This window comes from Pipistrellus hanaki, assembly GCF_964339955.1.
Source record: "Pipistrellus hanaki genome assembly, chromosome: 4".
Taxonomy (NCBI): domain Eukaryota; kingdom Metazoa; phylum Chordata; class Mammalia; order Chiroptera; family Vespertilionidae; genus Pipistrellus; species Pipistrellus hanaki.
Genome location: NC_140506.1, coordinates 6,379,249 through 6,393,191, shown reverse-complemented (window position 1 = coordinate 6,393,191; position 13,943 = coordinate 6,379,249). Strand labels below are relative to the sequence as shown.

General features: G+C 37.7%; 1 protein-coding gene across 1 annotated transcript in view; it reads left to right on the top strand.

Moving 5' to 3' along the window:
• Positions 1-13,943, top strand: part of DAB2 (DAB adaptor protein 2) — a 277,601-nt gene that overhangs the window by 193,154 nt on the left and 70,504 nt on the right. The gene's annotated exons all lie outside the window — the stretch shown is intronic.

Sequence of the window (13,943 nt, the reverse complement as noted above, 5' to 3'; positions counted from 1 at the left end):
TGTATTCTGGAGGGAATGATGTAATTCCTATTGGTGATCTCGTTATACAGATGAGATGTTTGTGTATGAAAAATTAAAGAGCAACACAGAATGGAGGGTGTCATGGGAGGTCAGGAAGGAGTGAGATCAAATAGGCTTAAACTGTTGTGTGAGGGATATAGAATACATATCAGGAAACAGTTATGAACAGTAAATGTTATTAAAATGAGGTCATAACAATCTCCTTCCCCAAGAGCCCTTAACAAATGTGGATTGAGATATAATCCTGTTTTAGCTCCATAATTCAATGCATACCTTACAGGCCAAAGGAGTGGATCTGATTATCTTGTTAAAGTTCCTTCCGTGCTCTGATGCTGTAATTCTGAGAGAAACCTCTTGGTATTCTTAAATCTCACGTCACTCAGTGAAAAATAGGAGAACAGTAATGCTAAACAGTAATGTCGAAGGTGCTCTGAGATCCTCATGCTGAAGGTGTTATTAACATCATGAGGTAGGACTATTTATTACTAATTTGGAAAATTGGTGACTTGAAAAGCTTAGATATTTACATCTTTCTTAACATTTCTTGATTTTAGAAACATTTACCTATAACTAAAGGCATTCGGAATATTTTTAAAACATACTATAACTATTTTAGTAACATTTTCCTTAAAGAAGAATGTTGGCTAAGGAAACAGAAACTAAATTCTGAGACTGAATCAACAGGTATTTATTTTTTAAAGCATTATAGCCATCTCTTTCTGTTTGTTTGTTTGTTTGTTTTGTGTTTTTCGTTGTTGTTAATCCTTACCCAAAGGTATCTTTCCATTCATTTTCAGGGAGAGAGGAAGAGAGAGGGAAAGACAGAGAGAAACATTGATGTAAGAGAAACACATCGACTGGTTGCCTCCTGCACGTGCCCCAACCAAGGCTCAGGCCAGGGAGGAGGCTGCAACCAAGGTACATGCCCTTGATCAGAATTGAACCTATGACCCTTTGGTTTGAAGGCCAACGCTCTATCCACTGAGCCAAACCAGCTAGGGTATAAACATCCCTTTAAAAAGAAAATAAGAGTAGAGACACCACCCTCCTTGCTAAGGTAGAGAATCCATAAGGAATGTGTATCTACCACTGATTTAATGAATAAACCATGTTAAATTTCTAGTTACACTGTGCACAAACTTGAAAAATCATTGAAGGGCTCCTTCATGTATCTCTTCTTCTGTGACCTTACAAAGAAAATTCTCTCTTCTTTGTATTTATTTGGTAATTATTTGTAATTATTTACTGAGCACATAAAATATGTCAGATCATGTATTGGACATGACCTAGAGAGAGACAGATAACAGAAATATTTATTTATTTATTTATTTATTTATTTATGTATTTATTTATTTTCAGGAGAAGTTTGCTTTCTTTTATTTATTTATTTATTTATTATACTTTATTGATTTTTCACGGAGAGGAAGAGTGAGGGATAGAAAGCTAGAAACATCAATGAGAGAGATACATCGACCAGCTACTTCCTGCACACCCCCCACCGGGGATGTGCCCACAACCAACGTACATGCCCTTGATCGGAATCAAACCTGGGACCCTTGAGTCCACAGACCGATGCTCTATCCACTGAGCCAAACCGGTTTCGGCAACAGGAATATTTAATAAATAAGAAACTATGCAATAAATTATGTTCTGTGATGAAACAGGATGATGGGATAAGACGTGGCTGGGCAAGGAGGCTACTCTAAGTTGGATAATATGCCTGCCTTTGATCTGATTTCCTTCAGATTAATTTTTTTCAGATTAATTTTTCTCCCATATGTGTGCTCTGTTCCAGCAGGTTATGATCCACAGGCTCTTACGTTAGCTAACTGACATCTGGACTTAACCAGCGTTACCTCAACATAGACTAGCACAGGACGAAGCCGGTATCTTGCTCCTTGCCTGAGTGATGTCCTCGGCAATGATATCATGGCTCTCAGTCATGTCTCATGTGGTTCTCTCTTGCTTCTGCTGTGGACCTGGGACCTAGGCTTTAGGAAATCTATCTTTTTTTTTTTTTTAAACGTCCTTCCAGCCTAAAGGTTGGGAGTGGCTTTCTGGTGCTGCTAATCTGTGTGTGTGTGTGTGTGTGTGTGTGTGTGTGTGTGTGTGTAAGGGGGTGTTCATGTGGGATTTTTTTTTTTTTAACAATCTCCTGCTTGATTTCTCAATTCTTCCACCAAATCTATAAAAAACACACACAACTCGTGTGTTAAATTTTGATTTTAGATACTTACAGGTGGTTTCATTTCCTGGGTGGACTCTATACAGGGAATCAGGTAAAGGCTAAACAGAAGCGGTGAGATTTAAGATAAGATCTAGAGAACTAAAAGAATCCAGGCATATGATGCTCTAGAAGGAGGAAGTCCAGGTGGATAAACAAAACAGTCTAAAAGGCACAAATGAGCTTTGACCCTTCAAGCAGCATGAAGCAAGCCAGTGTGGCTGTACCATCATGTTAGAAGAAAGAGTGATCAGTTAAATCAGAGAGGTAGATTTATACAGGATCACATAGATTCTTACTGTAAGTACGAGAGAGATGGACAGATAGATTCTTACTGTAAGTACGAGAGAGATGGACAGATACCCTTTTCTTTAAAATGTGTGTGTGTGTGTGTGTGTGTGTGTGTGTATATATATATATATATATATATATATATATATATATATATATGAGCTATTTATTATTTATTTATTTATTGTTTTATTATTGACAGTATTACAGATATCTCCCATTTTCTCCCTTTTTGCCCCACTCTACCCATCCCCATCCCACGTCACCCCAGACCTTCCCCATACTGTACTCTGTGTCCATGGGTTATGCATAGATGCATGTTTGTTCTTTGGTAAATCTCTTCCTGTCCCCACCCATCTCCTACACTCTACTGAGGTCTGTTATTCTGTTCCATGCATCAATACCTCTGGACCTATTTTGTTTGTCAGTTTATTTTGTTCATTAGATTCCATGTATAAGTGAGATCATGTGATACTTGTCTTTCTCTGATGGGCTTATTTTGATTACCATAATAATCTCCAGGTCCCTTCATGCTGTCTCAAAGGGGAAAGGTTTCTTTTTTATAGATGCAGAGTATTCTAATGTGTAAATATACCACTCACCTACTGATGGGCAGTTGGGCTTTACCAGATCTCAGCTATTGTAAATAATGCTGCTATAAACATGGGAGTGCCTATATTATTTCTGATTGATGTTTTGGGATTCTTAGAATATATTCCCAGAAGTGGGATCACTGGGTCAAAAGACAGTTCCATTTTTAATTTTTGAGGACGCTTCATACTGTTTTCCACAATGGCTATACCAGTCTACATTCCCACCAGCAGAATACTAGGGTTCCCTTTCTTCCACATCCTCTCCAGCACTTGTCATTTATTGATTTGTTGATGGTCATTATTCTGTCAGTTGTGAGGTAATACCTCATTGTAGTTTTAATTTGCATCTCTCTGATGATTAGTGATGTTAAGCATTTTTCATATGTCTATTGGCCAACTGTATGTCTTCTTTGAAGAAGTGTCTATTGAGATCCTTTGACCATTTTTTAATTGGATCACCTGTCTTCTGGTGCCGACTTGTAACATATATATATATATATATATATATATATATATATATATATATACACACACACACACACACACACTAGAGGCCCATTGCATGAAGAGATTCGTGCAATAGGCCTTCCTTCCCTTGGCTTCCAGCACCGGTTTTCCTCCAGTACTGGATTTCCTCTGGTACCTGGGACCCAGGCCTTAGCTCTGGCTGGAGTCTGCCATCTTTGTCTTTGCTGCAGACTCTGGAGCCTGCAGTCTTAGTCTTCACTGTGGCCAAAATGCCACTCCTATAGATCCCTTCGCCTCCCGCCCTCCGTCTCATAGCAGGCACCCTGTCCCACCGGGCCACTTCGTGCCTGGAGCAGCTTGGCGACCACCATCTTTATCCTTCTAATTTGCATATCACCTCCTGATTGGCTGGTGGGCATAGCGGAGATATGATCAATTTACATGTTTGTCTATTATTAGGTAAGATTTTTAAATTTATCTTTATTGTTGAAAGTATTACAGATGTTCCCTTTGGTGTGTTTTTTTTTTTTCCTATTGACCCCTCCATCCCACACCTTCCTTTCCCAGTCCTTCACCACACTATTGTCTGATTCCATGGGTTATGCATATATGCATTAATCTCTCCCCACCCCTGTCTTCCTTCTAAAATTTGTCATTCTATTCCATGCTTCTGTGTTTCTCAATCTATTTTGTTCATCCATTTATTTTGTTCATTAGATTCCATATATGAGTGAGATCATGTGATATTTATCTTTCTCTGACTTAACATAATACTCTCCAGATCCATCCATGTTGTTGCAAATGGTAAGAGTTCCTTCTTCTTTGTAATGTTGAAAATTAATTCTTTATCAGATATATCATTGGTGAGTATATTCTCCCATATTCTAGGTTCCCTATTCATTTTGTTTATGGTTTCCTTTACTGTACAGTAGCTTTTTTATTTTGATGCAGTCCCATTTGTTTATTTTCTCCTTTATTTTTCTTGCTGTAGGAGAAGAATCAGTGAAAATATTGTTATGAGAGATGTCTGAGATTTTACTGCCTATATTTTCTTAAAGGATTTTTATGGTTCTGTGACTTACATTTAAGTATTTTGTCCATTTTGAGCTTATTCTTGTAAATGGTATAAGTTGGTGGTCTAGTTTCATTTTTTTGCATGTACCTGGACAGACATGCTTTGGTTTGAATTTTTCAGAGGTTACTCTGGCTTCCTTGAGGGTTATGGGTTTGATGTTAAAGGGAAAGATAGTCCAGAGTAGTAGCTGAGAAGATGGAGAAAAGTGGGCCGATTCACAAAGCTTTGTAGAGTCGACCCAACTTACTAATGGTGCCAATGCCAAGGATGAAAGAAATGGAATGACTAGTCAATTTTTATCTGAATAACCATTGAGAGGGAAGAATTAAGGAAAAGTAGGTGGAAGAATGGGAAACAGAGAGAATTAAGAGTTCTGTTTTCTTCCTGTTTGGTTAAAATGCCTTTCAGACCTCCAAGTAGAGATATATAAGAAGTAGTGGGAATATGAGTCTGGAGTTTAAGGGAGAGCTTAGAGCTAAAGATATCAAATTTAGAAATTGTTGGCACATAAATGTTTTTTAAAACCACAGATTTGGATAACATTGCCTGAGAGTGAAATTGGAAAAAAAAAAAAAAATTATTATAAGCCATCAGTGATTGCTCTAAACCCAGGACTTGGATGGGGGAAAATGTCATTAAACATAACCATGTTTTAAAAAATAGTCTCCTTAAAGAACAAGTAGAAATATTTTGTATGTGTTTAAAAGAATGGTCTGAGAACCTGAAGACTAGCTCTATACAATTACTTTGATCAACGGAGACAGCTTTTCAAATAACTTAGAACATATGACAGAGTGCCTGAGTGGTCTTTTCAATTTACAGGGCCTAAGTGAAGCAAATACTGATTAGAAACTCTTTCCCTTCAGAGACATAAATTTTTCCAGAAAAGCAGTCATATTTGACACACGGTCTGAAGTTAGTGTACAAATATCAACTGATCCTGAATATTATACAGTTTTATCAATTTATCTTCCATTTCCTGTAACCCTACTAGAGCAAGTAAGGTACCATTTTTTTCAGATATTTTGAGCATAGATACTAAGAAATCTTCAGCTTGGTACTGTCTTTGACATTCCACGTTCAGTCACTTGACCAAGCATAACATCAGTTCCTATGCTTTTCTGCTTTAGTCCTACTGCTCTATGGCTACTTCTAATCTTATGGTCTTCATCTTGTCCCATCTGGACAAGCTTCCTCCTTCTGGGCCACCCCTTTCGAACACTGTCTCTTTCAAGTGTGCTCTTATTGCATTTCCCAATGGAACATCTTGTCATATTACCTGGAAATTGAGAATGACTTTCAAATTCCTTTCTTTTTTTAAAAAAAAATATATTTTATTGATATTTTACAGAGAGGAAGGGAGAGAGATGGAGAGCTAGAAACGTCGATGAGAGAGAAACATCGACCAGCTGCCTCTTGCACACCCCCCACCGGGGATGTGCCCACAACCAAGGTACATGCCCTTGACCGGAATCGAACCTGGGACCTTTCAGTCCACAGACCGATGCTCTACCACTGAGCCAAACCGGTTTCGGCTTTCAAATTCATTTCTAATTGCATCTTCTGTGTCCCTAGTCCTACAGAATCTCCACACTGCCTTACCTGTAATCCCCATCTCCAAAAAAACCATTAACTGCCTACGTGAATGGTACAGCAGATGATTTATGAAAAATTCAGGGGTAAGTAAAAGTAGGTTTCCAGCTTTAATATAAATAAGTAGTACAATGATTAATAAATAATAATATAAGAATAAACTTTGTTTCACCTACTCACAACTGAAAACCTACTTTTGCCCCCTTCTGTATACTTTTTATATATTGTTCAAAATGTGATTTAAAACATTCAGAGAATTAAAATATTAGTCCCTAAATAAAGACTATGGTTTACTTTAAAGATTTTGAATTATAGAAGAGGCTGCATTGCAAATGCAGAATTAATGAAGTAGAAGGAGAGAGAAAGTAAACCGAATGAGTTAGTCATGTGTGTATTGGCTGCTTTCTCCTAGTTAAAAAGAAAGCATCTCAGGTTAGAGGATGGTTTTAGCAACATAGAGAGTGGAATTTTCCCCTCTACTTTTCTGACCATGATAAGATTTTAAAAAAATAAGAATTCTAATTATGAAGAAGTAAATATATAAGCCTTCCCAAAGATCATAAGACAACTCTATTTCTGAAAGAGAAAAACACATTTTGAGAACTGAGAAATAGTACAAGTAATCAGATAAAAGCAAGGAAATGTTTATTCCCCCATACAATGCAGGGGATACACACTAAGGGAGAAGAAATAAGATATTGCTTTTGGTAAAAAGTAACCTTAAATGTAGCATTAACAATAATAATAACATTATTATTTATTGTATTTATTTCACTTTCAATGCAGTTATTTTCATGTCTGGTATTATGTTATAATATGTTTATAGCTTGCAAGAGCAGTAATGTACAATTATCATTGTCAAAAGCCTTATTTGTTGTTTAAGAATGACAATCACTATAGGAAAAGAATAAAGTGTTGACTGGATTGTAGACAAAGTATTGAAGGACCCATCAATTTACATGTTTAGACACACTCTTCACCAAGCAGAGAATTTTCCTCATAGAGGCTAGGAGGGAATAATTCCTCATGCCTAGCTCTTTCTAGTTCCATGGACCTTTGAGAATCTTTTTAAATCTTTTTAAATCAGACTTTTGATAGTCACTTCAATGCAAAAGTTTTCATAAAATTTCAGGGCTTTTTTTTTTTTTTTTTTTATCTCCCCTGTATCTAAGAATCCTAGCATACTGTGTGTACTTTTAAACTTGAGAGTTGTGCCCACCCTAACCCATGCTACCAATCCATGTTGCTCTTGTCAGTCAACTCCTGAAATCCTACCTCATTGATGACAACTTCACAAATTGATGAGAAGGGGAAAAATGTTGCTTTTTATAAACATTTTTGCTGTAGGATCTAGATTTTCCTTCAAACATCTCGTATTGTATTGAAAATCAGTATTGGTTGAATTCTGATCTATGGTTCAAAAAAAAATGGAATTTATCTTCATCCTCAGTCTGAGAATGGCATAAAATGGATGGAACTATTTCTACTTAAGCTCCAAGATTCCTAGCTTTCAGAGCTCCATACCACTGTGGGACCCAGAGCTTGTAATTGAGCCTTGCTGGGGCCTACCTGGTTTTTGCAATGAGAAAGTTCAGCGAATAACTTTAAGATATCTTCCGGCTCTAACATTTTATTCCTCATACCAATTCAGTGCAGCTAAGAAATACATTTTAAAAGGAGCTCCTGCACACAAGTAAGAGCAATCTATTAGAAAAAGTGGCTAATTTTTAAGGAAATGAATACAAACAACCAAGATGAAGAAGAAGAAGAAGAAGAAGAAGAAGAAGAAGAAGAAGAAGAAGAAGAAGAAGAGAAGAAGAAATACTTAACCTCATTCACAGTTAAAAAATCAAAATTATGGTCCCGTACTGTGTCAGTGAGAGTATTGAGATGCAGGTACTCTCATATATAGAAAGAATGTAAACTAGAATTACTTTTTTTGGAAGACGAATTGCATATATATATATATATATATATATATATATATATATATATATAATTTTTAGGATATATCTTATTTTTAGGATGTTCCAAAAGAGACTTATTTTCCTGCAGAGAATGTTTAAAACAAAGTATTTCGTGTATATAAGGAAGAGCTACAAACCTGAGAAATAGTAGGAGAAACTTTGTAGGAATTTTGCCCAAGAAATCTTTTAGCAGACTTAAACACTAGGCAGCTTGGACAAAGGCATGGATTCTGTGTATGAAAGGGCTCCATAAAATTGTGACAAATTGTTCCATTCACAGTCCCTCTGCCAGATTTTGTCACACAGTATGAGAGACATTAATAAATATATGTCAGCCTGTCATTCCTTCACAAAACACTCCCTTCACCTAAATAAATAGGCTTTTTTGAGGCTACAATGGCTGTCTTTGTCTAAGAAAAACTCACTCAGTTTGTGGATACATGCTATTTGTTTGGAGCATCAATTCGTACAAAACTCCTTATACCTGTGTAAGGACAACAGCGAGGCCTCTTGGGAAACAGGAAATACCTTGAGAGCTCTCAGAGGTCCTGCAGGGACTGTCAGGAAGGCCAGCCTAAGGGGTTACAAAGATGAAGTTCTAATCAGACAAATGGAGCTCAGTATCTAAGTAATTCTAAATTACATGCAGTGAAGTAGCTCAGAAAAGTGAGGATCTAAATATGCACTCTTGCTTTCATTAATTGCAGAATAAAACATTTCTTCGTTACCTATATAATTTAAAGAAACCTTCCCATGATCATTAAGACCTACAAGTAATAATTTCACAGCAGAAAAGTAGAAAATATAATTTTAGAATATAGATATAAAATATAGTTAAATATAAATTAAAATATTAAAACTCTACCTTTACAATAACATTTATGGCTGGCTTGTGAGAAAAGGTACTGGTTCACAATGGCCTTCCTCCCGCGTACTTACACAGGATTTGCTTACCAAAAACCGTCAGTCCATTTGGTTCCTGGGGGTGAGAAGTTTATTGCCAAGTAACAGTTTATTCAGCATTAAAAAGAGACATTATTATTCAATCCTTTCTAGAATTCATGTTTTAAATGGTATGATTACTTCTTTGTTTTCCCTTTAATGATTACTTTTGTAGAATTATTCATGGCTGCCCATTTAGAACCAAATAAAACCCCAGAAAAAAATGTAAAGCATTAGAAGCCTTAATAGAGCCAAGGGGGTAGGATATGTACAGTAGGGATATCAATGAAATCCTATTTCTAGGTAAGGTCACCAATCGGTGCATCCCACAGAGAACTCTGAGGAAGGTCACTGATGGCCATGCTGGGCATCTGGAGATAGATGCCATGCATCTGCTCACAAATTGCCAAAACAAATCGTTTTAACCCAATCAAGTCTCTAATGTTAGTATAACCTGCCCTCAACTAATTTTCACTAGTGGTTCAATGGTAAGGTGTGTTTTATTGTAGTTTTCCTTCTTGGACTAAACGTCCTGCTATTCTCCTGAAAAAAAATACTTTCTAAATGATGTCCCTCACTTGACTGAGCCCTGCCAGAGTTGGTTTGGGAATGGGTTTTGCAAAATCAGGGGTTTTACCCAACAATGGCTAATTTGGGGTTTGGTTTTGGCGTCTCAGTCTAAAAGAACATGGAGGGTTTTTACGTTCCAAGTTTTCTTAACTGACTGGTGACGCATCGTGAAATAAGAATCTCTGTTTTTCTTTTCAATAATTTCCCTCATTCTGGCAGGGTGGCCTGTGAAACCTAGTTATACCTAATTCAACACTACCAAACAATAAAGCAAACTAATCCTTGCAACTTATTTGTTGTAGACCGGGGTAAGAGTGTGTGGATGAGGAGCTTTATCAACCTGCATCTGGTCTTGTTTATGGAAAAAAAACACACAACTTGCCTGCATCCCCTGTCTTCCTGGACCTGCTCCATCTTTTCTCTCTGTGCAGAGAAACTAGGACAGCTCGAAGTTTTGACAGTCTTTGTCCCTCACTGTCTCAGTATACTCAGGATTCCAATTCCATCTATTCCTTCATGACCTCCATATACATGTTGTATATGTATTTAACTTATATGTGTCATATGCATTATCTATCACACCTTTGATTGCAAGATATACCATTATGTTATCTACAACCAAAAAAAAAAAAAGTAGAGAGAGAGAGAGAGAGAGAGAGAGAGAGAGAGAGAGAGAGAGAAAGAGAGAGGAGTGGGGGGAAGGAAGGAAGGAAGGAAGGAAGGAAGGAAGGAAGGAAGGAAGGAAGGAAGGAAGGAAGGAAGAGAGGGAGAGAGGGAGGAAGGGAGGGAGGGAAGGAAGAAAGGAGGGAGGAAAGAAAATGCTGCCAATTTAAAAATCAATGCATGGCATTATTATATATGATTTATTCTAACTTCAGAAATGTTAAGATGTGAACAAAACTATCTTAGAATTAATAAACTCTGGTAATTTTAGGCAAGGAGGAAAGAGAATCACTTTAAATGTCTGTATGTGGGCCGGGACCGGTTTGGCTCAGTGGATAGAGCATCTGTCTGCGGACTGAAAGGTCCTGGGTTTGATTCCGGTCAAGGGCCTGTACCTTGGTTGTGGGCACATCCCTAGTAGGGTGTGTGCAAGAGGCAGCTGATTGATGATTCTCTCTCATCGATGTTTCTAACTCTCTATCCCTCTGTCTTCCTCTCTGTGAAAAATCAATAAAATAAATAAATAAATAACTTAATAAATAAATAAATAAATAAATAAATAAATAAATAAATAAATGTATGTGGGCATTAACAAGCCTACCAACTTCATTCCATTTTGATTTACTGATTGACCAAAACCCAGCCTATCTCTTCCTTCACTTGACTTCTTTATATACACTGAGTGGCCAGATTATTATACATAATAATCTGGCTACACAGCAGATGATATAGATTAGATATCGATATAGATATAGATATAGATGATATAGATATAGATGATATAGATGATATAGATGATATAGATGATATAGATATAGATATAGATATAGATATAGATATAGATATATAGATATATAGATATATAGATATATAGATATATAGATATATAGATATATAGATATATAGATATATAGATATATAGATATATAGATATATAGATATATAGATATATAGATATATAGATATATAGATATATAGATATATAGATATATAGATATATAGATATATAGATATTAGAGGCCTGGTGAATGAATTCATGTATAGCTGGGATCTGGTTAGCCTGGCCAGGGGGAGGGGACATGGGCAGTTGGCCAGCCTGCCTGCTGGTCCAACTCCTGGTTGAGGGGACAATTTGCATATTTGCCTTTTATTATATAGAATATACACTGAGTGGCCAGATCATGGGTTCAGAGACCATAATAATCTGGCCACTCAATGTATATATGTCATTTCTCCATGTGAAGATCCTGTGGTAGGTGCCTGAGACATGCACTAAAGAAGAGACAGTCTTTGATCAAAGAGCTTTTGTTGAGGTGAGAAGGGTTGATACACAAAGGACCTGAATTATAAGAGTGACTATTACTATACTGAGCAGAAGTGCAGAACTCTGTGGAATCCCAGTGAAATGTCACCTGAGTCTTGCAGGAGTTATGGAAAACTCTCCAAAAAGACAGCATCTGAGCCAAGATCTCAAAGATGAATATGACAAGGTAGCCAGTCAAAGGGACAAGGCAGATGAGGAAAGAAGGGATAGATAATTCAAGTCAAGGAAACGTTAGAAGGCAGCAAGAGCAATTTCAACCTTGTGTTCTGGCAAATGCAGAGAGTTCGATGACTTCAGGACAGGAAGAAGTGAGGAGAGTTAGGCACAGCTCGTGAATGGCCTGTCTATAATGCGAGAAGCCAGATATTAATTCTGAGGAAATTGGTGTACCAATGGGCTTATCAAAGTGACATCAGTTTAACCCTTTATTTTAATTTGTAAGAATCTAAGGAATCATGAATAATAATTTGGATCTTCGCGATAGCCTTGGCTTCTGTGATTGTATTAGCTACTGAGTTTAGTCTTTTTCTCCCATTATGATGAATATTCTTTAGACCCTCTAATTTTTTTTCCTTTAGTGTTTCTTTCTGAAATTTCCACTAGTAAGGTATCTGGCTCCCTAGATTGATCTTTACGATTCTTTTCCTACTCAACTTTTCCATCTCCTCATCTTATGGCTCTAGATTTGAGAGCATTCCTAAAATTTATCTTTCAACCCTACTGCTTATTTTTATGGGAGAAACAGCACATCATATTTTTAGTTTCTAAGAACTCTATTGTTTCCTTTGACAGAAATCTGTTATTGTTTATGGATTTAATAGCTTTTCAAATTTCCCCAAGGATATTAATAACAATTGTAGCATCTGTATGATCCCAGTGTTATCTCCACTTTCTTCCCTATTCCTGTTTTCATCTTGTTTACTTCAGTCCCTTTCTCTATGGGGACAGTTTCCTCTAACTTTCTGTGATCCAAATTTGTTCATTCAGATTCAAGGATGGAGCTTTAAAGCCTGAGTGGAAGTACTACCATCTTAACTAGCTAGCTAATATCAATAATAGAAAAGGAGCAAAGGGGAGGCCAGACATACTAATAAGCATGGTCACCTGGGCAGCTTCACCAGGAAGTTGCAACTTTACACTCCCCAGAGAACCACTGGTCCATTCCCTGCAGATCACTGGGGGAAGGGACCCGACAAAGGGGGAAATGGGTGTTTGCACAATGAAGTTGGGGTGACATAGGGAAGGTACTTGCCTAACCTGGGAACAAAGGTCATTGTCTAGGAGAGTCCCCAATGCAAGCCTGTGAAAACATGGGAATAAATAGTCTGCAGACAAAGGAGTTCACTTTCTCTTGTTCCTCTTACGTTGCTCCTGCTTCCTGGCACTCACCTGTGCACTAGCCTGCCCTGTGGTCCTAGAAGCCATAGGCCCCAAAGACAATGGCCTGCAGCTGGGAACACAAGCTAACCTAGGGAGATGCCAGACTGGACTGTGCCAAAATGGAGCTGAGGCTCGGGGCAGTGGCTTTGATCCTAGCTCTGCTGAAAACAAAATGGGACATTTTCCATGGCAGGAGTGAAGGAGATGGAAAGTTGGGAACTCAGGGGTTCAATGCTACAGAAATAAAGCTTTCCACAGTACCTCCTCCCCCCGTGGGGACCTAATGAAGTTCTTATTCCAGTGGCACCCCAAAAAGCCCACTTCCACCAGGAACAGGTGGGGGCATAGAGGACATTCCGCTGGTAGCAGAAGCTCAGTGCATAGGAACAGGGTCAGTCTACTTCCCTTCAGGGAGAATGTGTAGGGGGCCGGTCATGCATTAGGGCTTCTCAACCACTTGTCTGTAGTTTCTCTTCTGGATGACTCAGTTCTTCTAAAGAAGTCGCCTTCTAATCTCTTGTCTTGTTGTGGTGCTGTGTGCACATGAAGTGGAAGAGGACTGGGGAATCCAACTATTCCAGAAATGTCTAGTAAGAGCAGGCTTTTATTTTATTTTTTTAATCAATCTTTATTGTTCATATTATTACATAGGTTCCTCATTTCTTCCCCCCTCCACCAGGTTCCCACCCCACACTCCGCCCCCTTCCCCTCCCCCATTGTCCTCATCCATAGGTGCACAGTTTATGTTCAGTCTCTTTCTCCCTCCCTTTCCCCGATAGTAAATCCCTTTTCAGATAGTAAATCAGTTACTTAGCATTTTCTCATATCAATA